This window comes from Zonotrichia leucophrys, chromosome 4A (genome assembly GCF_028769735.1).
Source record: "Zonotrichia leucophrys gambelii isolate GWCS_2022_RI chromosome 4A, RI_Zleu_2.0, whole genome shotgun sequence".
Lineage (NCBI taxonomy): Eukaryota > Metazoa > Chordata > Aves > Passeriformes > Passerellidae > Zonotrichia > Zonotrichia leucophrys.
The window spans coordinates 5,255,229-5,282,111 of record NC_088174.1 but is presented as its reverse complement, the minus strand read 5'-3'; the positions used below and the strand labels follow the sequence as shown (position 1 = coordinate 5,282,111).

The 26,883-nt window shown below is 39.1% G+C and overlaps 1 long non-coding RNA gene across 1 annotated transcript in view; it reads right to left on the bottom strand.

Moving 5' to 3' along the window:
- Positions 1-17,301: 17,301 nt before the first annotated feature.
- The window catches only part of LOC135447739 (uncharacterized), a 53,198-nt gene continuing 43,616 nt past the window's right edge, over positions 17,302-26,883 (bottom strand). The window contains exons 2-3 of the long non-coding RNA XR_010440284.1: positions 18,542-18,650; positions 17,302-18,213 (exon numbers count right to left, since the gene is read on the bottom strand). This is a non-coding gene — a long non-coding RNA (uncharacterized LOC135447739). The remainder of the gene's footprint in view (positions 18,214-18,541; positions 18,651-26,883) is intronic.

Here is a 26,883-nt window from a genome sequence, read left to right as displayed (position 1 = left end):
ACTATACTATCAAGAAAAACCCATCAGCCTTGCCAGACACTCTGATACAGCTTTGACCTAATTGGTCAATCAATAAACACCATCACCAGAGTCCAATTAGGAAACCACCCTTTGCTAAACAACCTCCCTAACACATTCCACATGTGCACAACAACAGGTGCAGCAAGTGGAGATAAGAATTGTTTCCCATTCTCTTCTCTGAACTTTCTCACAGCTTCTCACCACTTCCCAGGAAAATCCTGGGAGAGAACTGTCTCTCTTTGCTCAGAGGATATGTGATTACCACAGGACTGTGTCCCAGACAAAGGAACAACCCAGCAAAGAGCTGAGTCCTAACAAAGCCTCTGTGAAATAATTAAATTTGCAGTTACACAGAGAGAGTTACACAGAGGGCTGAGCCAGGCAAGGACAGACCTGCAGTTTAACCCTTCCATGTTCTTGCAAAGCTTTGTGAAATCTCTCCTTTGGGGTACCCCAGTAGTCCCAGAGGAACAACACTTCAATCACAGTGCCCTTTCAGAGTGATGAGTTAGGAAACCTCAAATATTTCAGCAGGTGTAGACTGCAGGATGGGGACAGACAAAATCCCTGCCCCATGGACAGAATTATTGGGGCAAAATGCACCAACCATAACCTGTAACTCCAAGGGGTTTTCCTGAATTGAGGCATTCCTCTAAAGACTTGAGATAGGAGAAGCTCCAAGGAGGGCATCCAAAAGAGAAAGTTATCCCAACCAACTCTTGCCAGAATTCCTCCAAACAAGACTCACTCACAAGATCCAGGGCTCACTGAGGGAGCTGGGCTGATGTCTGGCAGATAAATAAAGGCAAGAAGCAGAAAGGTCAGACACAGTCAGGCTCACTGGTTGTTAATAAAAGATTAAAAAGGGAGAAACTGCCTGAGCAGCTCCTTATGGCTGAGACCAGGCAACTAAATGCTATCACAGAGCAAAGAGGCCCCAGATGCAGGGTCAGAGATCCTTAAATAAACCTTGACCTTCAGCAAGAAAAAGACCTGAGAGACAGCAGCTGAAAGAGAATTTTCACTGGCAGCTGACCACTGAGAGTTCCCTCCTGCTGCACTGAGCTGTTTGAGACAGACAGGTGGAACAAAACTCATTTCACAGAGCTGATTGGAAGTTTTCTAGCAGGCAAAAAGCCCAGGACATTTCTTTTCATTTTATCCCCTAGGTAAAGTTTTCAATATACTCTTCTTCCTCAGAGAAATTCTTTATGTGGTTCTCTGATGGGAGCAGCCCAGGAAAGGTGTGCTTACCCATCTGCATCATCTACTGGTACCTGCAAGGACTTAAAATCAATTACCTTCCACAAAGCAATAACTGCTAACAAAATACTCCAAACTAGAAGGTAAGCAGCCAGCTGGGTAAGTGTGAAAGCAGGAAGCAGACTGTGGCAGAGCACAAACTCTCAACAAAAGGATTAGAACAGCCATAACACAGTATTGAATATTTTTGGTCTCCCCTCTAGTGAGCCTCAGCTCTGCAAAGCAGAGAGAGATGGTGCCACATCCCAGGCTGAGAGTGACACTAAGAAGCAACACCAATAACAGAACAAAGGAGAAGTGACAGCCTTTGCCATCTTCCAGCGCAGCAATCCATAGAGAGAAGTCATTCATTAATATGGATTCTAGAAAGTATTTAATCAGTCTCACAGGCACAGCACTAAAGGATGCTTTTTCCTGGATGTTTTACAAAGTGGAGACTGTTTCCTTGCACTGTATATGTGTATATAGCAAATAAAACAGGCATTCTCTCTAAGAGATGTTGAGTGGATGAGCTGCAACTCAGCCCATTACACCCATTTACAAATTCCAAATGTGTGGAGCTCCTATTTTTCCACCAACAAAACAGCTTTCATAGTCAGACCTACATGTAGACACTTATCCTGTCTATAGTGTACTTGATAGGGGAACACTGGAATGAAATTATGACTATACAGTGGCATCTACTGCAAAACATCAAATACAGGTCAAAACATCAAATACAGGTCAAAACACAGGTCAAATACATATCAAATACAAATCAAATACAGGTCCAGCATAGGACCTGTAAAATCAAATACAGTTCCATTCCATGTTGGAGCACACCTGGAGAGGAAAGTGAGGTCAAAGAAACCTTGGACTTTGTTCCTTGGTTGATCATTTAAACAAAAGTTTCAGGCATAATAATTTTCTTCTCTTGGTTACTATAACTTCCCACCAAAGGGAAATAACAAATATCAGAAGTCTGTACTTTTGTCAAAATTTCAAAAAGGAAGTCAGCAAAAAACTTTGAGAGCCATTTTAAAGGCAGTTTTTTTACAGACAGAGTGTGAGACGGCTGTATTATAGTTAATATTGTAGTTAAATTAGAGTGAACTGAAGCTTGCATCAATATTCTGGAGCTCAATATTATCTTTCCAGTCAGTAGAAATGGACACAGATGACTTCATCAGAGTTATAAAAATTGATATCATCCAGGCTTTTGAATGTTAACTCTTTTAGTTCTTTGAAATATCAGATTCCTGCTGGCTCTTAGGCCATTCCTACAGTCTCTCCAATGCCTTGTTTTCCTTATTGACAGAAGAGAAATGATCATTTTAAAACACCCTTAGGAAATGTTTTTCAGATCTATGCCAGTGAAAATAATCTTTATTCAATTGCAATTCTTGTTCCTTTTAAAAAAGTTAAATACCTGTGTAAAACTGCTCATGGCAGAATTTCCACCACAGTATACTAAAAAAAAGAAATGTAATTCCTATAGAAGTACCTGGATGACACTTGTGCACCTGTCTGGGAATTTTTCAGCGCACAAACTGAATATAAAAAGACACACTGCAGCAGCAAACAGTCATCACAGGCAAATGAAGCAGCATTGTGGATCAGTAACAGAGATCTAAGCAGAAAGGGGAGAATGTTTGGCTGCCTGCACATGTGTAGGAGAAACTCAGTGTAGTCAGTGGGCAGCTCACTGTGTGCTCCCGTCTCACAGCACACTCTCAGGCAGGAAGGAGCCCCAGCTGCTCCCCCAAAAGCACCAGCACAAGCAAGGTTAGGGGGACAGGATACCTGTTTGGTAAATCTGAATAAATTTAACAGCTGACCTCCTTGATTTTCTGTCATCTATTTTCTATCATATATTCTATCATATATTTTTAAGGCTCTTCTCTGTACTCGAGCTTCTATGACCCTTTCCCAGACCCACATGCAGGAAGCAAATGCAGCCTGTCAATACAAACTTCAAATGGGGATCTCCCACCCCATTTCTCTCACTCAGTTCACAATTAATGCATAAAACAGGGTCATGACAGAGTCATTCACCTTCTCCAACCTAAATCACCACTGACACACAGTTGAATCAGTTGCCACCTTTAATTTCCTTTTCAGGAACACCATATCTAAAAATCACATTTCTTGAAGGATTTGGGGATAATTAGGAATAGTTCCCATACCAAATCACTCAACCCTCAGCTCCAAAAGTGTGTTTCTGCATAAAATTCATTCACATCACTGATCTGCCTTTTGGAAGGTTACCACCTTGTTCTTTCCCAGCCTATAGCAACCCCTTCTTCAGGAAGAGACTCATGGGTCCATCTAAAATAACTAGAAGACTTAACAGAAGAAAAAAAATATATATACTTTAAATCCTATACAATAGCAAGTGTTCTCAAATTCTTTCTTCAGTAAGAGCTCATGAGACTTAAGAGAAGTCAAGGGAAAAAGCTGAATTCATTAAAATGGGCTTTGGATTTGATCCAGAGAGCCTTCCTTGGTATGCCACTTTATTACAGGTGACACAGTCAGTGGGGGCTTTGGTTTTGTTGTTGGGTCTTTCTCATATAATGAAATCTTGTGGGAAGTTCTTTAAATTATTTTTGTCAAAGTCACCAGAAAGAAAATGTATGTGTGTGAAGCAGCAGTGGATCTCTTTAGAGATGAAAAGCAGCCACTCTGTTCAATTAGCACCCACTCCAACCACTTCCATTCCTCTGCCAAGACCTAACCAATATGAGATTTATTATCCAGGTTCAGCTCTGAAAAGCCACATGTCATTCTCCTCTCTGTCCAACACCACCCTGGGATTTAGCAGAGATTTAGCAGTTTTGCCTTAATGTGACTGCATTTGTTGCAGTGGGAGGATTCTGCTTTAGACAAGGAAAGCAGAGAGCAGATTCATTTCCAGTGATGTTCTGTCAAACTTGGATCTGACTGCAAGGGCAAGTTACTGTGATTTAAATAAAGGGAGAGAAACAGAAACAACTACAGCACCATTCTTTGCAGAGGAGTTGAGGGAAAGTTACTATCTAATGTAGCTTGAACATCTGTACCTGGTTGCAAATGGCATAATGAGTAATCTCTTAAAAGCAACATTTTTTATCAAGTTCCCTTACAATTAAAAAAAAAAAAAAATCAATTTCCCTCCAGGAAAAGTCATCTGGGGACCTGAAACCATCTGTGGAGCAGAAGTGCAGTACCAGGGTATACACACTCAGTCAGACTTCAGATTGATAGGTGATCACTCATTTTCTCAAAAACACCTCTTTATTCTATCCAACCCTTGCTCATCAAATACTTTCCCATAGAAGAGGAATATCATGGATAAAATTTAAAATTCACAGGACTGATGTATAATTGCTCTCTATGACCATCATACCACTGAATTCTGAGGGGGTGGTGGCTGGACCTGCTGAAGTTGGCTCAGATTATTTATCCTTGCTGTAAAGTAGACTTGGGCTTCAGAATTTCAACCACTAAAGGTGAAAAAATGTTCCAAAAAATGCATGCCAAAAAATAAATAACTGAAGGGCAAGCAAGGCCCATGCTCTCCATCCCCAAATCTCTTTAGCAGTAGAATCAAGTAACAAAAATACTGGTTAACTGCAGTGCCATTTTCTAACTTGAAAATATAATACATTCTCCTTCAAAATGCGTCATAAGAACTTGTTGATTTTTATGACAGCTTCAGTGGGAAAAGTCTACATGAAATCTTGGCTCTTGTTACATTTTGGAAATGTCAAAATGCATTGTTTCAAAAAGGTTAAAGCAATTTTTCAGTTCAGTTTTTTCAGGGTGATTCATCTCATTTAGGCATTTGTACTATGTTCTGGTACACTGGAAATATTGCATGAACACTAGGATTGCACCTAGCTATAAATTATTTGGGTTTTCTAACTAGATATTTTACTCTACTTGGATATTTTGACATTGTATGTAATTTTTGAACATAAAGAGCATTTGACACTTGAAAAAATTTTAATTCAGATAAACTTACTGAGTTATTTCTTTGAACATACAGGGAAGGAAATTTGAGACATTTCACATTGAACTTTACACTCTCCACTTCAAAACAGTATTTTAATTGAATAACATTAAAAGAGAGCAAAACAACCCCAAGATGCACCCTCTGCATATAGAACAAGGAGCTTCAAAGTGAGCTTAAATTTATCATCTTTCTTATTTCAACAAAAGAACAAAAAGCAGAAACAAGAATAAAACATATTTGCAGCATTTCCCCCTGAATCTACTCTTTAATTTAATTTTCACTGCTTTCTTGCTCCATATTTTCATCCCCCATCTCTCATTGGAGTTAAGCAACCTCTGACCAGGTTATTTACCTGAATTGTTTTCATTCCTTGTGCAGAGCATTGACAAGCAACATGCACAGAGGATGCAGGCAATGTCTGAATAATAAAACACTCTGTTCATGTTTCCTCAGTGCCCCACACAATCTGCTCAGGTTTAGACAGCTAATTACTTGGAGGCAGGGCAGAAAAAGCCACTGCTGAAAGATAAGTTGAAGCTGTGCTGAAACCTGAGGGGTCATGCATTAAGTACCAAAGCAAATGGGAAAATTGTTGTAAGAAAAATGAGAAATGAATAATTTTGTGTGGTGTGAGGGAATAGAAGGTACCAGCCAAAGTGGAAGAATCAATAACTGCTTCTTAACAATCTGTCCCTGTTTATACTTGACATTTGTGACATACATCTGCTTTTTCCCCATTTCTTTCTCACTTTTTCTGTCTGCCAGACTCTCTGGAACGTCTGCGAAAAGCTGGATAAAATGATATCATAAAATGATAAAAATCATATTCCCTGGGTGTTAGTTTATTGGGTTTGTGGGCTTTTCTTAGTGGATGTGCCCCAAACCACTCCCATTCCTATTTCAGGTCAGATACCTGGTGGGACTCATCAGATCCTTTCTCTGCACCAGTTTTCAGCCTGGACACAGCTTTTAATCCCTCCACACTGCCAGCGCCTGCAATGTCATTGCACTGGCCATGGAAACTTCTCCCTGGGTCATGTGGGGAACAGAAGACGGATGCAGGCACATTATGGGGCCATCATGTGCTCTGCCAGAGCTGCAAGGGCTCATTTCCTTGGGAATTGTGCTCTGTCACCTGGGGCTGATGAGCGCTCGAGCCCCTGACATCAGTCAGCCTGCTCAGGTGAAGAAGGACTTAGCACAGCAGAGAGGGTTTATAGGATGTGGGTTAATACTCTGAGCCTTCCTCTCTGTTTGAACTCAAACACTGCAAGTGCAATTTGATTAAATTTCAATCCAAAACAAAGTTCTCTAAAAATGAAGGATTTACAGCACTCTATTTTTGCATGTTGTAATTAGATCCTTCTTATATGTGCTTTCATTTCAATATTCTCTCAGGAAGAAAATCATGGCTTTTAAGCTTTTCTTTTATTTTAAGGCACAATAAAATAGTGGCTGAAAATGTAAAAAATATAAAAGGTTAAAAAGAACTAAACTATTAAGTAATATATCAGAGAATGTTTCCTGAAAACTCAGCTATTGTGAGAACTTCAGTAGTGGAATTACGATGATTACAGTTAAGAAAGATTTAGTTACATATTCGTAAGAGGGAAAAAAAAATACTCAGAGTATCACAGCATAATAATGAAATATAAATTGAACTTCTGTCTGAGGACAGAGCTCCCCAGTCTGCAGCTTCCCCCTGAGGGGAATCAGAGGAGCAGGCACTGATCTCTCCTCTGTGGTGACAAGGACAGGACCCAAGGGAATGGCAGAAGTTGTGTCAGGGCAGGTTTACTTTGGACATTTAGAAGAGGTTCTTCACCCAGAAGGTGGCTGGGCACTGGAACAGGCACCTCAGAGAAGAGGTCATGGCTCAGAGCCACTTCTACATAATTGCTCTTTTTTTTTTAATTGGTAAATACAAAGAGCATTATGGTGCCAATAAGGTTTTATGTGAGTTTCAGGTAAATTGATAAGTTCATGAAAGTCAGTGAAACTTGCAGTCTTAATAAGAAGTCCAAGGAAATCTAACAGCTAACAGTTCCCATCAGCAGTTTGGAGGGGGTAGAAAAATCAAACCTGCAACAGAGTCTGCCATGCCACTATATTAAAATTCCAGATCCCAAATACTCATAACAGCACACTCAAAGACCATACTTAAGTTCAATTCCTTAATCAAATTATTCATGACCTTTCTGTACCTTCTGACATCACCCATCCTCCTTATGCAGGAATGGAAGGAAGCAGCAGAAATGCCTTTACTGCTCCCTAGAACACTGCAAAAACACAGGATCAATGTCATTCTGGAACTCCTTATCCCAGTTAAAAGACCAAGCGTGAATATAAATATACACATTAGAAGAGACAAAAGAATGGAATGTAGGACATCCAAGTCTTGTTGGACCATCATAATGTGCAAAGGAAGAAGTACTGGTAAGATAGTCTGAAAATTAGATTCAGGGTAGCTCACTTTTATATTTAACCTTTATATTCTGCCCTTTAAAAAAAAACCACTTGGACTCCTCAAGATCATGTTCAGTCTATTAGAAAGCGTCTATATTTTTGATTATCCTAGAAAAATCTTGTTACATTTCCTAAAAAGGAGAAGGGGACCTGGTACAGAAGCATTTTTTTTTCTCTTGAGGATCAAGCAAACTCTACAAAGCAACTGGGTGTAGAAATATTTTTGGCTGCTTTTATCTCATGTGCAGTGGGAACACATTAAAAGGTAAGAAAAAAGACTTCAAAGTCCTTCCCTTTTTTTCTGCAATTTTACATTTTTCTATGTATTACATTATAATGATCAACGATCCAAGAGATGTGAAGTGAAATATACCAAAGTTGGCAGAATGTGAGAATACACAAAAAGAGTCATGAGAAAAAAGGGGAAAGGGAAAGGATAAGGATAAGGAAAAAAGGAAAAGGAAAAAAGAAAAGGAAAAAGGAAAAGGAAAAAAGGGAAAGGAAAAAGGAAAAGGAAAAAAGGAAAAGGAAAAAGGAAAAGGAAAAAAGGAAAAGGAAAAATGGAAAAGGAAAAAGTAAAAGTGCTCAGGGGGTGCATTCACTGCTCTGTGTTTCACACCTGTTTGCGATGGTGCACACCAGCACTGGCTCTGAAATCCTTTTGCTGTTATTTACCAGCATTGCCAAGTGGAAATTACAGCTTTTGCTCTTTGTTCCAGAGATATTTGCTTTTGTAAACTGATATTTGTTTTTCTATAAAGTGCAGCAGCATAAGATGTGTAGGCACTGCCTCTATTTTGCTAACATTACATAATGCTCAGCACAGTGACAGGCTTGTTCTGCATAACAAAGTTACAAACAGACTTGGCTCTTTTTGCCTCTCTGTTGAAAGACTCAAAGCAAATTGTTTCAAAGCAAAAGATTTATAGTGCTGCTGGTTTTCCTGACATAATTACATCCTGCTCAGAGAGGTAGAAGGCTCACAGGTAGAAAAATTTCCCAGAGATGATTAATAGCTTCTCTTAAATAGTTCTAGAGGTTTTTAAGTGTGTGTTAAGGCTGAGTATCATGTTTGGGGATGCACTAGACACAGAGGGGGTCCAGGTAGGAAGAGCACTAAACCATTCCACTGCCAGGGTAAGGTGTAATCAGAATAACCCAGAGCTTTGTCACCCATAATGCAGGGACTTCAGAGAAACTCTTCAGATCAACTATATTCTTTACAGCAGCTGCTGAAACTAGATTGCTGCAGGCTTTATTTTTTTCCTACAAGGAAAAGTCATACTGCTTAAAAAATAAAAGGTCATGTAAAGGGAAAAAAAAAAATCATCAAACTGCCTTCAAAAATGTTAAACCCACTGGTTATGCAGTGATTTTGATTAAAATCAGATCTTAGATTAGGGTTTCATTCTTGTATTTCCCTCTGAGACAAGTGTAATGGAACTATTTAAGTCTGCATTGAAATTCTGACATGGTTTAGCATAAGGTTTACATAATTTTGCTGTTTAACTTTCACAAATTCACAATCCGTATATAGATTATGTTGGTTTATGAGCACTCAAACCTTTTTGTCCATCTCTGGAATAACAGATTTTTGACTCCAGATTGTTTTCTCCATAACATAGTTTCTTTTGTTCTGCTCTTGGGTGTGCAAGCTCCAAGAGAGCTAAGGGTGTTGGCTTCCAGTGAACATATCCTTACATATTTCTTACTTTTACTGTGTTAAAAAAAATGTTCTTGCATTAAGCAATTCTATAGTTTCCTCCTCTTCATTTCTTATTTCCTATCTGTTACTTCCAGCTCAAACAGAGGTGGGACAGCAGTGTTCTCTGAAAAAACATTACACATTTCTGCCTGGACGTACTTTGAAACCCATTGACTGAGGTTTAGCTCTTAGTGACACCAAACTGAAATAAATGTAATCAAACTCCCTGGAAAAAGTTGCAGAAGACACTCTAAAAACTACCAGGTGACATCATATTCAAATTTGTGGTATTTGTTTTTGTTTTCCTACGTTCAGAGTCTTTACATTTGTAAGCACAAGTGATTTTCTCACTGCTGCTGACAAGGACAGATGATAATGTAATGAGCATGATCATTTTTCTACCCATGTGTCTAGCAGCCATATTATTCTGTCCTTTCTCATCTTTTCTAGTTACTCACCACGTCAGCTTCTCTCCCACACAGCCCTTCCTGCACACTAATAAGAGCATTCTTACACTTTTAAAGACCCCTAATACTGCAACACAAGCAAATCTACATGATATATACATGATTTATTCATTTCTGATTACACCAGCCACCTGGGGATAAAATGCCCTGCAAGTAAGCTGTTATTTCAAAGGGATGCTTTGCTTTATTTGAGGTCAGCCAATAAGTGCTTACACAGGAAAAGCTCTAATGGGAAACAGCCTCAAAGACCAAATCTTCTGTTGATTAGTTATTCACTCTGCACCAAGCCACCTGCTTGCACAAGGTCCCACTTCCAACAGACAAATACTTTTCTTTCAAGTTTTGCTTTGTTTCAACTCAATTGCCAGTTTGATTTTGCAGTTACAGCTCCTGGATGCCTGTGAGTTGGAGTGAATTTCAACCAGTGATTCTTAACAATGTGTATCATCTGTTATGAGTTTTCTTTCAAACCCATATACAACTACTGCCCTAAGGCAGCATCAGACAGCACTGACAGATGTTTCTTTTTATTATTATTATTATTATTTGAAACATTAAAAAACATCTGAAATTAGGGTCTCATGAAACTTCCTAAACTCAGAGACTTCCTAATATTCTGAGAGCTCAGAGGAAATTCTTAAAGACAGGTTCATACCCATTCCACTGACTCAGAAACACAGAATCATTGGCACATGAGTCTATGCAGTGTCAAAATCAGCAGCTCTGCTGTCTGTATCAGATCCACAAGGAGCTACAGTCCCACAAACATTGTTTGGACCAGTGTTTTGGGAACAATCAACATCCTGAAACACACACATCCTATGCAAAAATCAAAGCCTTTATCTACATGCGCTCAATTTAAAAATTCTCTTAGTTCATCCTTGTGCTTAGAACTGCAGAACTGTGTTTACTGAGTATCCTCTGGCAATTCATTTTCCTCCCTTGCCACACTACACTGTCAAACAAAACTCCAGAGTCCCGACACAGCTTGGCAATGATTGGCCATTGAGTCAAAACAATTCACAGAAAACCAATAAAACAGACACCTCTTGATCAACAATCTCTAAACACATTCCACATAAGCAAAACACAGGAGAAGCCAATCAGATAATTATTGTTTTCCTTTTTCTCTGAGGCTTCTCAGCTTCCCAGGAGAAAAATCCTGGGCAAAGGGATTCTTCCAGAAAATATGAATGCCCCACAAGTCCCCTTCCCTGCCTGATTTGGGCCAAATCTTTGCAGTTTGTGGTGTTTATCTGGAGACCCAGGCTGCAGTGGCTCTGCTCCATCTCTCTAAGGGCTCTTTATTCCCTCTCTTCCCCAGTTTGAAATGTCTTGGCAGATTCCTCATGCAACAGTGACTCATCAAAAGCTCTCTGTTGGCACATCATTTATTCTCATTTTCATTAGGCTCCCCTGATGTATTCTCACCCAAAATAAGAGGGGTTTTCTTGTTGTTTCTACTGGCCCTGTTGGTATTTGGAGAGCACAGAGCCGCTGCTGTGAAGAATATTTTACAGAAGCAGACAGGATTTCTGCCATAAGGAATTTCCAGTTGTACATTCCCTTATGTTAAATGTGCACAAAGCTTTCCTGCTTGTCTGCTGTTAGACAAGGTGAAGGTCTGGGAGGAGACTCAAGCTGAAGCCTCCTCCAAATTGTACTGCACTTCCTCTTAGGAGTCATTATTTGTTTTCCATAAAGTAAATCAGCCAAACTTACCTGGACTCTCCAAAACTAAAAATCAAATTAAATGTTCCATGAGAATAATTCTATTTATAATTGTACACTGTTTAAAATACACATTTTGGCTTAGATTTCACAAGGATTTCTTAGTCTTCCTTATGGATTTCTGCACACTCAGAAATCTTATTTTCAAAGTATTTCTTGCAATCAAGGTGACATTGTTCCAGAAGGTACACTCTACTGAACAACACACATCATGGAGTAGATGGTGTGCTTAATGCCCTTTAATTCCAGAACAGATCTCAAAACTACATAATTGCTACTAGTAATCAGGAAAAACTGCATCCCTGCCAAGAAAAGTCTGTCCTAAAGTTCAAGTTAAGCTAATCTTCTGGGAGAGGAAAAAAAAAAGCTATTCAACTAAAAAATCTCACAACAAGTTGGTATTTTAAAAGGAAATTTTGTATATTCAAAGCCCCTTGCACAAGATACTAATTTACCTATAAAAACCTATTGAAAATACTTTTTCCTGAGTCAGAAAATATTTGGTTCCAGAAACAGAGGCTTACATTGGAGTATTTCAGTGGATGTGGGAATTTTACACACAGTAAGTACAGTAATAGCAATGAAGTTCCCTTTCTGTTGTCTTTAGGGGAATAATAAGAAGCAACAGATTATGTCCTAAGAGAACTTAAGGGGTAAATAACCATATTTGATACAAACTTGTATTGAAAAAGTTTACCTAGATAAAGCACACAGAAATTATTCACTCTTCCAAATAGTTTAAAGATATTACCTTTGCCACCTACAACAAAGATCAGAACACCAGGGTGTCCCCAGCAGCATTAAATTAACTCAGCATTAGCAGAGCTGAGACAGCTCAAGGGAATAAATGCGATGTTATTTAAACCAAAGTAAGTCTGACCATGTCCTTTTCTCCACATGCATCCTCCATTGCTCCCAGCAGCAGGGAAAGGCTGTGAGATAACACACAACCACCCAGACTGTGGGTAGCACAAGCTCTGATTTGTTTGACCATTACATTATTCTGATTCTCCTGTAAGCTGTGGCAATTATTTCCACACCTGTGTACAGCCACAGCACATGGTAGAAGGTCACCTGCCCAGCCCATGGGTTTCAATTCTCTGTTTAATTCTCTTTTCCTTCCTTCTCACGTCTTTAACCCAATTTTGTTGGAGCTTCATCTCTCCACTCCTAGCGTTATTTGCTTTACTAATTATCAGCTAAAGCTGATTGTTCCTCAGAGCCCCAAAGCCAACAGACTGATCTCTGTGCACTGATCACATCTGCACAGAGAAATCCATTACTTGCACCCCGAAAATTTGCAGTTTAAAGTCAAGTGAAAGCAGAAAGCAGATAGAAACAGAAAGTAAAATCTGTTTAAAGAAAAAGTGTAGCAGCCATTCTGGAAAACATTAAAGTATCTACAAGCCACAGTATACCTACAACTTGAATTCTTGAATTCTCTTCAACAAGGTTTCAGATGAAAACATGAGATAACCAATACTCTTTCTTAGTTACATGAAAGAAATTGAAAATACTGCAACTCAAACACAAGATTCAATGTTTAAGTGCAGGCATTTAGAGTGAACACAGAGCCCACAAAGAAATCTCCCACCACCTTTCTTCCCACCTCAACTTTTCCACCCAGGCAAAGACAGAAAGAGAACTTTTATCTCATTACTTCCACAATATACTTGCAGTAGAAAAAAATCTGGTAGTATATTATAATGTATATATATTTGTATACATTATATATATCTGTATATATCTATATCTATCTATCTATATATATCTATATATATAGTTTATCTGGTAGTAGATCTATAATGTATATATATAATCTATATACGTTATATATCCCTTTCTACTCTTCCTTTAGCTATGCATATAATTAGGTAAAAAGATTCTATAAACACAAGATGGGCACTAATCTCTTCAGAGAGAAGCCTACATCTGCTGTCCTGTTTGCTGCTGTTGTCAGTGTGCTGTGCAGAGACAGGTTTTCCTGGGAACAAAAGAAATGCTGTCCTAATAACAGCTCAGACTGATCTTGGCAACTGGCTGTTAAAGCTTGGTAGGCAGAGAAAGGCTGCAATCTTTGCTGAGGAAAGGGACTGAGCCATGGAAGGGCCTTGTTAAAATTTTATTTAAGCCTACAGCATGATGCCAGGTATTGGCCACAGCCTCATGTGACATCTGACAGTCACCTGTCATGAAAGCTGGAAACCAACACAACAACAGAAATCTAAAAATTCTGCAGTTATCTTTAAAATACAGTAGGGCTTCCTTTGGAAGGAGAAGAAAAACCATGCCATTCTTATATTTTCATCACTCTGCCACATCCCAGTTGCCGGCTCTATAAAGATTTGCTTTCTTGTGTGGGTTTTGCTGCTGTAAGTTAAAAAGGTCATGGTCTCAATTTACGAATTCCTAACACACAACAGATTTGAGCCTCGTGAATTTCTAACGCAGGGAGTTAAAAGAGGGATGCGAACACTGACGTGGCAGGATGTCTCTGGGAAGTTGATCTTCACAGAGTTGGGTCTGTTGCATCTCCTGTGTTGACTTATGAATCCCATTTGCATTTCACCAGGGAGGTTTCTGAGGCATTTCCTAATAAGTGCAGTGAATCTGGGCAAGTTTCTTTATGTTGTTCTCCCTGATGTAATTCTAACAGTGGCTGAAATCCTTTCAAGCACTTCTGATTTGCATATGTATTGCATATGAGAACCCACCAGATCATATTATCACAGTATAAAATACAGGTTTCCCTCCTGGTTTCCCTCCCCTACTCCAGTAAAACTGCTTGTAACTCCAAAGGAACAAAAAGGAAGCACCATGAAACACAACAGCTGACTTATCTACTTCCCAGGCTACCCAATTAATGGATTTGAAAGAAGAGGTAACAATATTTTGAGGGTAATTTGGGGGAGTGGTTGTTTTTAGGAATTTATGATTCTTCAATTATATTCATGTGAAAAGAAACCATTGAATATTCATGTTTCAATGAGTTTATGGTACTTTATTTGCCTTTTTTACCCTCTAACAACACCCACCTAATGTTCAATGAATTAATATTGCACAATATCACTAAAGTAAACATGCAATCTTTGAAATCTCATTTTCAGAGTAGACATCTGACCTAGATACTAAAAAAATTTTTTTTTTTATGCCTCTGGGCAAATAGTTAACATACAATATCATATATATAAGAAAAATTAAGAAAAAATTTAAAAATTTTAAAAATTAAGAAAATTTAAAAAGAAAAATTAAGAAAAATTGTCCATTTCTTTACTTTGCTCAGGCATGCACTTCTTACCCACCTTCTCAGCCTCATATGGAGTCAGACACTCTGTAAGCAGAGGAGATCACCACAGAGGTGCAGTAACCAGGCCCTAGGAGCTTCCCAGAAGGACCATATTGAAATTATACAGCATGATCTCCAAGGAAAAAAACAAACAGCATTCTCTAACTCACTTTTTAAATGTGTCCAGACCTGTAAGAACTCCTCCAGAGACTTTCAGTGCATTTTGTGCACATCTCCATCAGGGAGGAATTAGGTTTTATTTGCAGTCTCACAGGCACAGTAATGAATGAAGACACAGTTGTCCTATTCTACCATACTGCAATAAATGCTTGCTTATAATTAATTTCACACCAGCATAAGCAGAAGTGACACACTAGTGAATATGGTCCAGAAGCTCCAAAGTGGGCTTATTTGAAAGGCAGGAGTTTGATATTCTGCTGTCCCAGCAGTTTGATGCAGCACAGTTTCAGTCAGCAGTTTAAGTCAACCAACACCAGATATAATTATTTTATTGCTGTGGCCTGTTTGAAATACTTCTCACTTTAGCCAGTTCTCATACTTTCACAGCCCAGCCTGAGGCTTGCCTGCATTTAAGGTTACTTTAAAGAGAAAAATATATCTAAGGGTTGGGTTGCTGTGGCTCCCACATGGCCACAGTTTAACAGCTGAGCCTGTCCAGCACAGGCAAGTGAAAAACACAGGTAGAGCATCAACAAAGAGATTTCAGAGAGCACATTCAGTTAGCCCACGTACTTAATTAACAATAAAAACATAATTTGCAGCAGATATTACAAAATGTTTGCAGAGAAGAACACAACCATTAGTCACTGATGAAGGCTTTCCAGACCTGTTAGGCTCATATTCCATGCCCAAGGCTGACAGACTGTGCTGAAAGTTTTCAGTTTTCTCTTTTCTCCCTTTCCAGCCTCATCTCCACAGCACTTTGCCTAAGGCTACCATCGTTCTCTTTGCTGATTCTCCATCTTAAATCTGGGCAGAAGAGGCAGTGGGGCAAAATAAGGAAGAAAGCTTCAACTTTTATGAATTTATTTATATATATTTCTATTCATTTTTGATTAATAATTCCACAAAAGACAGCAGTGAAGCCTGCTCAGATTCAGATCCAGACCTTACAGAGGGTCTGGAGACCTTAATGCTTTCCCACTCTTAATTTGGAAATCACACATGGGCATGCTCATGCTCCCAGCAGAACTCCTGAAATGCTGAGGAGGAGGAAATGCAAAGGAAAAGAGAGAGAGCTGTGACAAGAGGGCTTCAGCTGTGGCAGGAGCAGCAAGGGATCATAGTGCCCATCCCTGCCACAGGCTACTGCTAAATTTGACCCAAAATAGACCTTCTTGGAGCAGAAATTTTTAGATTTTGGGGCCAGCTGTTTTAAAAGCAAGGAGCAAAGGACTGTGACTGCAGTCCCTCCTCCATCGTGCCAAAGACTCCTGCAGGTAAAACTTCCCATTTCCTACTACAAGAACAGAATTTCCAGGGAGAGCTGAGGACAAGCTGTGCTTCCTCAAGAGGAAGGTATATATAGCACAGGGCAGGATTTTGATTCCTCCTCTTTTCACCATAATCCCAGAGCTGCATGTTTGTTTACCCAGTCAGTGTCAGAGAAATGAGAGAATTTGTCCCTCCTGACAGCCCAAGGAACTGCTGGAGAGAGCAGACATCTCTGGGACAGCCTGCTCACACCCAGCACACCTGGAACAGCTGGCAGAGCAGCCTGCTCACACCCAGCACATCTGGAACAGGAGCTGCTCACACCCAGCACACCTGGAATAGGAACTGCTGAGCTGCCTTTGGCACCCCAAGCATCACTGAAGCAGCCTGGACTTCCCCAATGGAGCTCTCCGCTGAAGGAATCCTCAGAAAGCTAAGCAGGCATATGTTTGATCCATATTTTTCACAAGGCTGGCAAAAAAAAATGGCATTTTGATGTTGTGGAGGTTGTCTTCCCCTCTAATGAGCAATCCAGGATGCCAGTCAGCCCCAGGAGAGCTCCCTGTCCTACAGGCTGTAGCAACACTAAACCAGAGATTTCACACAGGCTTCTTGCAAATGTTTTGCATCTGTTTCTAAGAATAGCAAGAAAATCTCTCTAAATGTACAGCTCAACCAGAACACACCCAAATATGGCTGAAGAAGAAAGCGCACCATTTATTATTTAGAAATAAATGATTTGGTTACTTGGTCTCCTTACTCTATAGATGAGGATATCCTCTTCTTTAAGCAGATCAATCAGCTTCTTTGAAGGTGAAGGGATAGCAGAATTAAATATTTTATCTCTAATTCAGATTTTGATATAGTCAGCCTAAATTCTCCTTTATCTCTGCACCTCCTTTGTGAGGGGTGAAACAAGTCACTCAGGGAATAGCATTTGAGGAAAAGCTCATTTATTTGTTTGTTTTTCATTTCGTCAAGTCCCGTGAGTCATAACAAAACCCTGAATGAGACTACTGGGGGGATTTAGCTAGCTCAGCTCTTTAGCTCAGCAGAGTTTGATCTGCAGAGAAAGCTCAGAGAAGAAAGCAGGCAGGCAAACCCAGGGAAGGAAAATTTGGCTAATTGAGTTAAGCTGGGTTCAGAGCCAAGACAAGGTAACCAGTCAATAGCAGAGTAATCCTGACAGGAGGATCACTGATCAAACAGGGCAGATAAACACTCAGCCCTGCTTTCAAAGGGGGACAAACTCCCCAGCTGTTTCCCTGCTCTGAAGGAACTCTCAGCCTTCAGCAGCTTTGAAGACTGGCTCACTTCCCTGCACTGCCTAGGAAGATAGCTGGGGGCAAAGCACAAATCAAAAACCCCCCTAGGAATGATCTTAAAGCTAATTGGCATCATCTAGCCCAGTGGGAAGGGCTTAAAAAACCCAAAAACACCTTGGAATTGGGGAAGGGAAAGAATATGAAGTGAAGGGGGATTGGGAGAGGGGATCAGTGAGTGCAATTCTTGCTAAATCTGTATGTTAGAGAGGAACAAAACTCCCCCTCAAAACAAACATGTACCAGCTGCAGATTACTCTGCTCTTTGGGCAGTTAAAACACTGCTTCTCTCTTGCAGCCTATGGATGCAGCTGGGAGCTCAAGAGGAATTACATCCAAATCTTTTATCCTCTGTGTGCTGCAGGTTTTTCTCTGTTGTCCAAAACACTTCAAAATTCTCCTCCCAAGCCATGCACAGGTGCTGCAGATTCTGGGAATGCAGATAATTCAGACTGTCTGTTCTGGAATCAATTGGAGATCTCAAATGACAGTCTCAAAATTCAAAATCATTCTTCAGACACCTTGAAATATTAAAAAAAAATCAGCAGAACTGTGTGAATAAACCATTCATTGTATCAAGAAGATAGAAGAATAAAAGCCAAGTATGTATGAATAAACACATCAACAGTATGAATAACATTCAGCAGCAAGAATAAACACATCAGCTGCAATATAAATTCCAGTCTCTTCACAACTCTAATTTCAGTGAAAAAGAACAATGTGATATATGCAAATTAAGAAGTTTCAAGAAGAAAATGAATCACCAAGTGCCTCACTGAAATGCTAATGTGTTATTCTGTCACTTAACTACCAAAGAAAACTCATTTGAAGGCCCTGGGCTGAGCATACCTGGGTTGTTTTTGCAGGAGCAGAACAAGCAGAGCAGGGAGCCATCACATTTTAGCCACAACCTTGCTGTACCCATTTGGGAGAGCGCCTCAAGCATGCCAGCTGCTGTCTGATGCAAGGGATAAAATGGCAAAAGCTTTTGAACCTTATAGAGGGTGAAGTGAAATGGATGGACCACTAGAAAACCAAGGGGAAAACTTGACATTTACATTAAAAAGGAAAAAGAAAGACTAGAGATCATTGTTCTCTCCTTTGTGAAACAGGTGAACAGCACCAGAAGACATCAGCATCCTCTATACCTGACACTGGCTAAAACAAATATTTCACAGAAGGAAATGCATCAGCAGGAGATGTGTGGGTGGTCATTTTTTCAATAAAATGAAGTCAGAAAACATAAAATTTAAAAGTATTCTTTTAGAAAAAAGTTAGAACAATGTAAAGACATTCTTCCCCACACTATCACAAAAATTACAGAGCCTCTCCTGCCACACCTGTAACTGTGAGCTGTTATATGAATCACACTTCAATTGCACACAATGAGAGGAATTAGGAATAAACATAAATAGGTATTTGTTCTAAGATATAGTTCACATTCAAGTGCTGTTCTGTGTATCTGTTATGTGCAGATAGACGTGAAACCAGAAAGACAAAACGGAGAAAATAAGATGAACAAATTCTTAAAAAAAAATACTAATGCATTAATTCTCTCTTATCTTTTGTGAATATGAAGTCATGGCCAAAATTAGCTCATTCTTCTTTGTAGCTCTAACTAATAATTTATTTCTGCCTTTTTACTGATAGGGAAGCATTAAAATTGACTAGGACTGAATATTACCATGCTGTTCACAGAGATTACCCACACTTAAAAAAGACTTAATACCAAATTGTCAGTTCAACCTGTCTGGATGGAGTTTAAGGTACAATCCAAATGGATACACTGTCAGAAAAATTTACTTTAGACAAGACTGAACCTAGGTTGGATTTTGCTGTTAGCTATCATCTTATTAAGAAGGAGCAAATCATTGAAATAATGGCTTAAGTCTAACTTAGGGACCACATCCATCCTCAGTAGGTGAAATACATATAATCCTCATAATGCCATTTTCTCTCCTCTTGATTTCACTGAATCACTTGAACTTCATTAACAATTTGCCACTAAACCAACACATTCAAGTGAGGTAAAGCAGAAGCAGTTTAGCAGAGAAATAACTCAGATATATAGCTGAGAAATCAGATTGGAAACAGATTTTTTAAAATGCCAACAGATATTTCTGTCATTATATTTCCAACAGTGTTAATATTCAGAGAAGCACTAGTAAAAAAAAGCATACATGGAAACAGTCATGAGAGCCAGATTTGATCTGGCTGTGAGAAAAAAGAATGGAGTACTCACCCCTGGGCAGTTTTTCTAATCTTAGACTTTGAAAATGTATTTAAAACTGTGACTGGATGCTCCCATGGAACAGAACTCCATTGTTCTATGGCTAAAGATATGGAGGTACAACTGAAAACCTGGTTTTAGCAGAACCCACCGACCACCTGAGCACCCTTTCTAAAATCTGGGAATTCGTGAGTCCCTTGGGCAGCATCAATTCCATTTGACACCATGGATCTGCATTCTCATGGTGGTGGAGCTTTAATTGGTTTGACTGGCTGATAAAATAACTCATGTTTGAATACAGTATTTGTCTCAGTTTCATAATATTCTGCAAGAAGTAGGTAACTAAAGCCACTACTACTCTAGTTTTCTTTGTATCTCAGGTTTCTATTTCAGCTATTTTTCTTCTCCCTTGAGCCCTGGGTTGCTTTTTCTGTATATTTTTGTGTGAGCCAATATAAACCAGCAATTATTAGCTCATGGCAAAGTTTCTAAGTCAGAATGAAAAAGGACTTCAGAAGCATATAAAGTTTGATTTTATTCTCAGGAGTCACATTCATATGCTATTTGTTGGGCCTGTGAAATATGGAATTAGGTTTTTTGCATGTATGGCACCATGAATAACTACCTTATTTCAGAATATCAGCATTGAAACAGTGTTTGCTACCAGGAAAAACAGAACCCTTTTTCTACAATTATTGCAGAAGTGGGGACTCAGAAAACTCCAAACAGAAGAAAAAGTTCCTATTTTCTTACTTCTTATAAGCTCTAGTTCACAAGCCAAGGAACCTTACAGTGAACGTTAAAAAAAAAAAAACTGTTTGAAAGGACCAAACAAATAAAGAAAAACTTTTTAAAAAATCACAGCACTGTTTTTACTAAGTTTTTTATTCTTTTCAGTATCAATAAGGAAGTTTGGCACAGATTTGTTCGAGAAAATGACAAGTATGGAGACTATTCTACATTTGCCTCAAGAATGGGATCCAGAAAAGTCAAAATTTTTGTTAACTTGGTAAGTCAACTCAGTTTTGAGCAACTGATAGGACTCCAGACATCCACCTGTAACAAATAATTCCACAATTCTCTGATCAGAAAATGACGATAACAACACATAGGAATCAGATCAAATGCAGGCATCTAGCTATTCGAAGTATGGAAAAGTATGGCCAAAACTTAAGAGTGACTTAAAAGTTCAATGTATTTTGAGTGCTTTGTGTCTTTTTTAGCATGATTTATTCCCTGGATATCCTCACTCTTTGCCCAGCCCAAAGCATCCCACAAGGGGAAAGATCTGCTTGAATTCCCCTTCTCACTAAAGCCAGGGAAAGAATCGCATTCCAGGATATTCTCCTAAACAGGGGTTATGGTGAACACTCACCCCCAATCACCCAGCAATTCCTAAAATAAAGGCTGTGACAATTCCATTACCTGGGATCTGTCACTGCTTGGTGAAGTGTGAACTATCAAAAAGCAGAATTAAGGTGTGATGTACATGACTCATCTCCACTCTGCCTGTCTCCCCCATGGAAGAGCAAAGTTCCTTGATAGTTTTCTAATTTGATATATCCCCTCCTGATGTGATAAATCACACCAGATCAAAGGAATGATGAGAATCACCTTGCTGCTGACTGAAGAACCTCTTTTATGCTACCATACATTTGGTTATTTTTTGGGAGAGAGCTGAATTTAAGAAACTATTTCTTTCTCAACCTGCAATACTTCGAGGCAATTGAGCAAAATGCTTGAATTGAAACTCATCACAAACTCAGAATATTTTCTGTTTAAGGGTAAACCTGGCTAATCTGACAGGCACACAAATTTCATATACTCCCCACCTACCCTGCTTTTTTGAAATGACAACAGGAGCTGAAGAAAAGACACCCAGTGATATTGCACAGGGCATGTCCTGCTGTAGGCTAGCTTGAAAATAAAACCAGCCAGCCTTGCCACAGAAAACCCATAGAAGAATGAATATTTCCAGCTCCAGGTGAGAAATCCAGAAGTGCCACTGTCATATTTTCTGGAAAAATCCCTTCACCAGGATTTCTTCTCCTGGGAAACTGAGAAGCCTCAGAGAAAAAGGAAAATAATATTATCTTATTTGCTTCTCCTGTGCTTTGCTGCTCTGAAATGTGGTTTGGAGATTGTTTATCCAACATGTGAATTATTTTGACTAAATGACCAATCACAGTCAGGCTGTGTTGGACTCTGAGGAGAGTCAGGAGTTTTTAATTAGTATTTTGTTAAGCCTTCTGTAAGTATCCTTTCTCTATTCTTTAGTATAGTTTTAGTATAGCACAATATAGTATAGCATTATATGATACAGCATGATATGGAATATGTTATGATATGGCATGATGTGATATGGCATGATTGATTATGAAATATGAGATTATATGATATTATATAGCATGATATATGATATATAATATGTAATATAATATACAGTATATAATATCATGTAATTTATAATATATAAGATGATATAATATATAATATATAGTATTATATGATATATAATATAATACATAGCATAAAATATCATATCATAAAATAATAAATTAGCCTTATAAGAACATGGAGTCAGATTCAATCATTTCCTTCCTACCATGGGGAAATATCACACTGAAATCCCTCAGAAAACTTGGGGCTGCGAAAGATAATCACAGAAAATGAACAAAAAAAAAATCACAGAAGTGAAAAAGAAAAAATCACAGAAAATGAACATTAAGTATTCTCTACTTCAATCATTAATTATCTACCTGAAGTGGATAAAAAGGATTTATTTGGGTTTTCAGATGAGGAGGATCCAGTGCAGTTTGTGCTGGTGGGATTGCGCTCTCAGCAAACATTTCAGCAGAGTTTCCTGCAGAGCAGGGCTGGGTGTGGGACGTGTTCATGCCAACCCTGCTGCCTCCAGGTCAGCTCCTGGCACAGACACCCCAGAGGCACAGAGAGCTCAGCACCAGCAAGCTGGGGGGGTAAAAACCCTATTAGCACCAGCAGATACAGAAATGGGAAATAAATGGTGCAAATCAGCTGGTTCCACACAATACACACGTGCAAACATCTGTGCCCTGCAAATATACATCACTGAAAATGTGCTCTCAGAAGAGAGAGTAGACTGTACTCTTATAGAGATTTTGCAAGTAAAGCCCCTTGAAAAATTAAGTATTCCAAATTTAGAATTTGCTTAGAAGCCTGACTTAGAGGGTTTTTTAATAAAAACAACCTTGTTGCATATTACTTGCCAGGTTTCTCAGCTTCAAAGAGACAGGTATGAGCCTACCTGTAACTTTAATAAGTATGATCATGAACATTTACTTTTTTTGTTCTTCAAACTCATTTTAAACTTTACAAAATACATGTCCTATGGCATTAAAATAGGCAAAAAAAAAAATAATTACCACTTTTTTCCTTTTATAATCTGTGCAGAAAATGCTTGGCAACAACCTGGGGGCTAGTACAGAAAGCAGAACTCTGCATGTATGGTTTTTATTTCTTCTTCTCCAGTTTACTGTTGAAAGGTAATCATAGTAAAGGCAGTAAATCCTGACACTAAAAGTGTGCTATTCACTTATCTGTGCTTACTTTATTTTCCAGCAACTTAGAAACTTAATAATTATTAACTTCAATGTTTATTTACATTGAAACACATCCTTTGCTTCCGAGTTCTTCAATGGTCCTATTTTAATGTCCTTAGAAGGACAAATCAAGCCAATTTGTCAAAATTGGAATTAAGAGGTGGTTGCACACAAAAATTTTGTCATGGAATACAAAGGCAGTTTCTCCAAACACATTTTTATTCTAAGACCTCAGTGGATTCCTTTCAAATTGTATGTATAGCCAGATTCCACAAAGCCACAAACAACTATAAATTCAAATTACTGTGCCTGAGACTAGTTAGATCTGAACCTTTCACTTTTAGGTGCTGAACAAAGACACCATGAAAGGCAGGCAGCACTGCTCTTATCTTCATAACAGCTTTTAATTGATTGATTTGTCCTTGCACTTCAAAAGCCGCTCTTCACATTTTTCCTACTGCAGAACACTTCTACAGCACATATAAAAGTGAAAAGATGACAATTGCAGAGAGCCTGAAAAATGAGCTCTCCCTAGGAGTTCTCTTTCAGGCTGAGGACTTGCTGAGCTGGTTGAGAAGGAAAACAAGCAGGTCCTGTTGGGAATATCTCTGTCTCTGTTAGCCCAGCATGGCTAACCTCAAGTTCATTCAGCCAGCAGCTGTTTTGTTCTGCCTGCATTGCATTTGGCATGTGAAAAGGCAAGAGTTTTTCAGTCCAGTGTGGCATTCCTTGTTTTCTGCCATTTTTAACATAAAGTTACTTATATTTTAAAATTTAGTAGGGAACAAATTTCCTGAGCACTGGAATTAAGAAGTCTCATTTCCAGTAGATTCAAGTCTCTTGATTAACTGCCTTTTTAAACTGAATTATACTATTTTTTTCCTGACACTTTCTATAGCACTTTCATGGAAACATACAAGCTGCCAACCTCAGCTATATAAATAAGGTGACAGCATCAAAAATTATTAAGGGAAAAGCCTGAAAACATTCATAGTGTGCCTCTCTGTCAAAGATGTTTTAAATAGATCATGGAATCAAGCAGTCCAGATAGCTGCTTCCATCCAGACTCCTGAATTTTTAAAGCATGACTTTCATGACAGCAGTATAAGGAATATTCACATAATTTTTGCCAAGATACAGTACCCAGCTCAGAATAGTCTGAGTCCTTGGAGAGGCTGAGGAAAACAGCTGCACCCTGGGGGGAACGTTGCCTTTCCTGCCTGCAGGAAAGCTCTTCCCTGCAGCCCTGGGGACATCCTCAGCCTGCCTGCAATTCCAGAGGGATTCCTGCGAGTTTTGCAGCTCCTCTGAGCTGCGGAATGAGCTCAGCTGAGCTCCCCTGTGAGCCCTGCTCAGCAGCCTGGGCAGCCTCAGATTTCCCTGCAGGTGCTCTCACCTGTGCAGGTTTGGGGGATCCACCACAGCTCCACATGGGCTGGTTCTGAGGACAGGAGTCCCTGAGATGTCAGGAAGGTTATGTATTCCTCCTCTCTGGCCCCTTGCACACTGCTCTATTTTTATTCTCCTTCCTCACATTGACTTTGTCAAATAACACTGTTTTAATAAACACCAAGATCAAATCACAGAAATGAAACCTTTTCTTCTGCCCTGCTGCACCAGGCACATTACACTCCATATTATCAGTTATCCAAGGCCATGTCTCCTCCCAGCACTGAACTCTAATCTGGTTTTCCTGTCACTCATTTGTCAATTTTAGTATGTGCTCTTAATTCCTTTAAATTACCTTAGATGTATCTAGTCTGGCTTCCAGCTTCAGTCCCTCCATCCTCTCACTGCTGTTTGTGTTTTCCATCAACAGTTCTTCCCTACTGCATTTCTCTCTACTTCAGAGCACTTACCACAGGGGATTCATCAAAATAAAATTACAGGTGTCATCTCAAAACACTTCATATTGCTCTTCAAAAGCATCTAGGGACAGGAGTACTCAAGTCTTGGAAAACAGTTTCTTTTTCATATAGATTCATAAAGTTTCAGTATAAAGTCTCATTTCCATTTCAAAAATTCCTTAATCCTTTAAAATTTCAAAATACTCTCCAAATTTTGGAGGATAGTTCAGTCTCCGCTCCTTGTGCCTCTTGGTGGGCACAGAAATTGAGAGATCCTTTAGGCACAGGCACCTCATCTGCCCAGTAACCAACAAGCATCCAATCCTACAACAAATAACTTTGTGTACCCTTGTGGGTACATTTTGTGCTCTATTATAAGGCTTCTGTCTCAGCCTGTCCATGGATAGCTGGTACTGGAAGGTGAATATGTGGGACAGATTGAAAATATAATGTATTGTTTGTTTTGACATGGTTTTCTTTCCATGTAGAAGTTATTCTGGACTAAGTTTGGAAATATCCAGGTGAAAGGGGATCTTCCAGGAGTGCAGAAAGTTCAACAACCATTTTTAAGAATTCTTAACATTCTTTAAGAATATCTCTGGTTTTGCCTCATATTGCTTTTTCAGTGATTTTAAGTGAAAAGAGATATGAAATCTTATTTTCTCTGATTCTACACTGAGAGAAATCTCTGCCAACAGAGACTCATTTCCAGGCTGATCCACAAGCAGAGGGCTGCCTTTCTCCCACACAAGCTCTGCACAAAAATCTCAGTTCACCTTTCCCTTCCCTTATCCCCAGCAGCTGCACAACAACCTGTCCTGCATCTTGTGTCTTCAGCACACCCAGTTTTGAAAACCAAAAACCAAATGCACTTGTTTTGAAGCATTTTCTGGCAGTCTGGTTACTCTACTCACCTGTCAACTTCTCTGTTCCTCTAGAGCTATTTTAGCAATGTTTTGTCAAGCTTTTATTTCTTCCATATTGCCTCAAGCTGCTGTGCTGCTTGAATAAACCCAGAAAGAGACACAAAGTACCAATCCCACCCCCAGCATTTCTATTTCCCCACACACAATACCCTGTCTCTGCTCCTTCTGGAGACCCTGATTTCTCCTTTATTTTTAAGGCCAAAAAAAGTGCATCTGACTTAAACTCATATGTCAAATCTGACACCACCCTCACTGATTTACAACAGGAGAGAGCACTGCTTCCCCTAAACACCCTGCATGCCCTTTTTGAATTTCATTTCTACCTGATGGATAAGAACTGCCATAGTGACTGTTTGCTTCATATTTGCTGTGCAGTTAATACATCCTACAGGAAAAAATATCATTTTATTAATGGCTGGTATCTGATTGTACTTAGGTTCAAATTCTTACTGGTAAGTTCATCTTCTCATACACATTTAAAAAACTGAATCCTCTTTTTAAAATCAAACAGCAAAAGTTCAAGACAAAAATCAATGGTTTGAAAAAATTTGAGTCAAGCTTGTCTTATTTTCTAAACAAACATTATCATGCTTCTCCAAGGAGGATG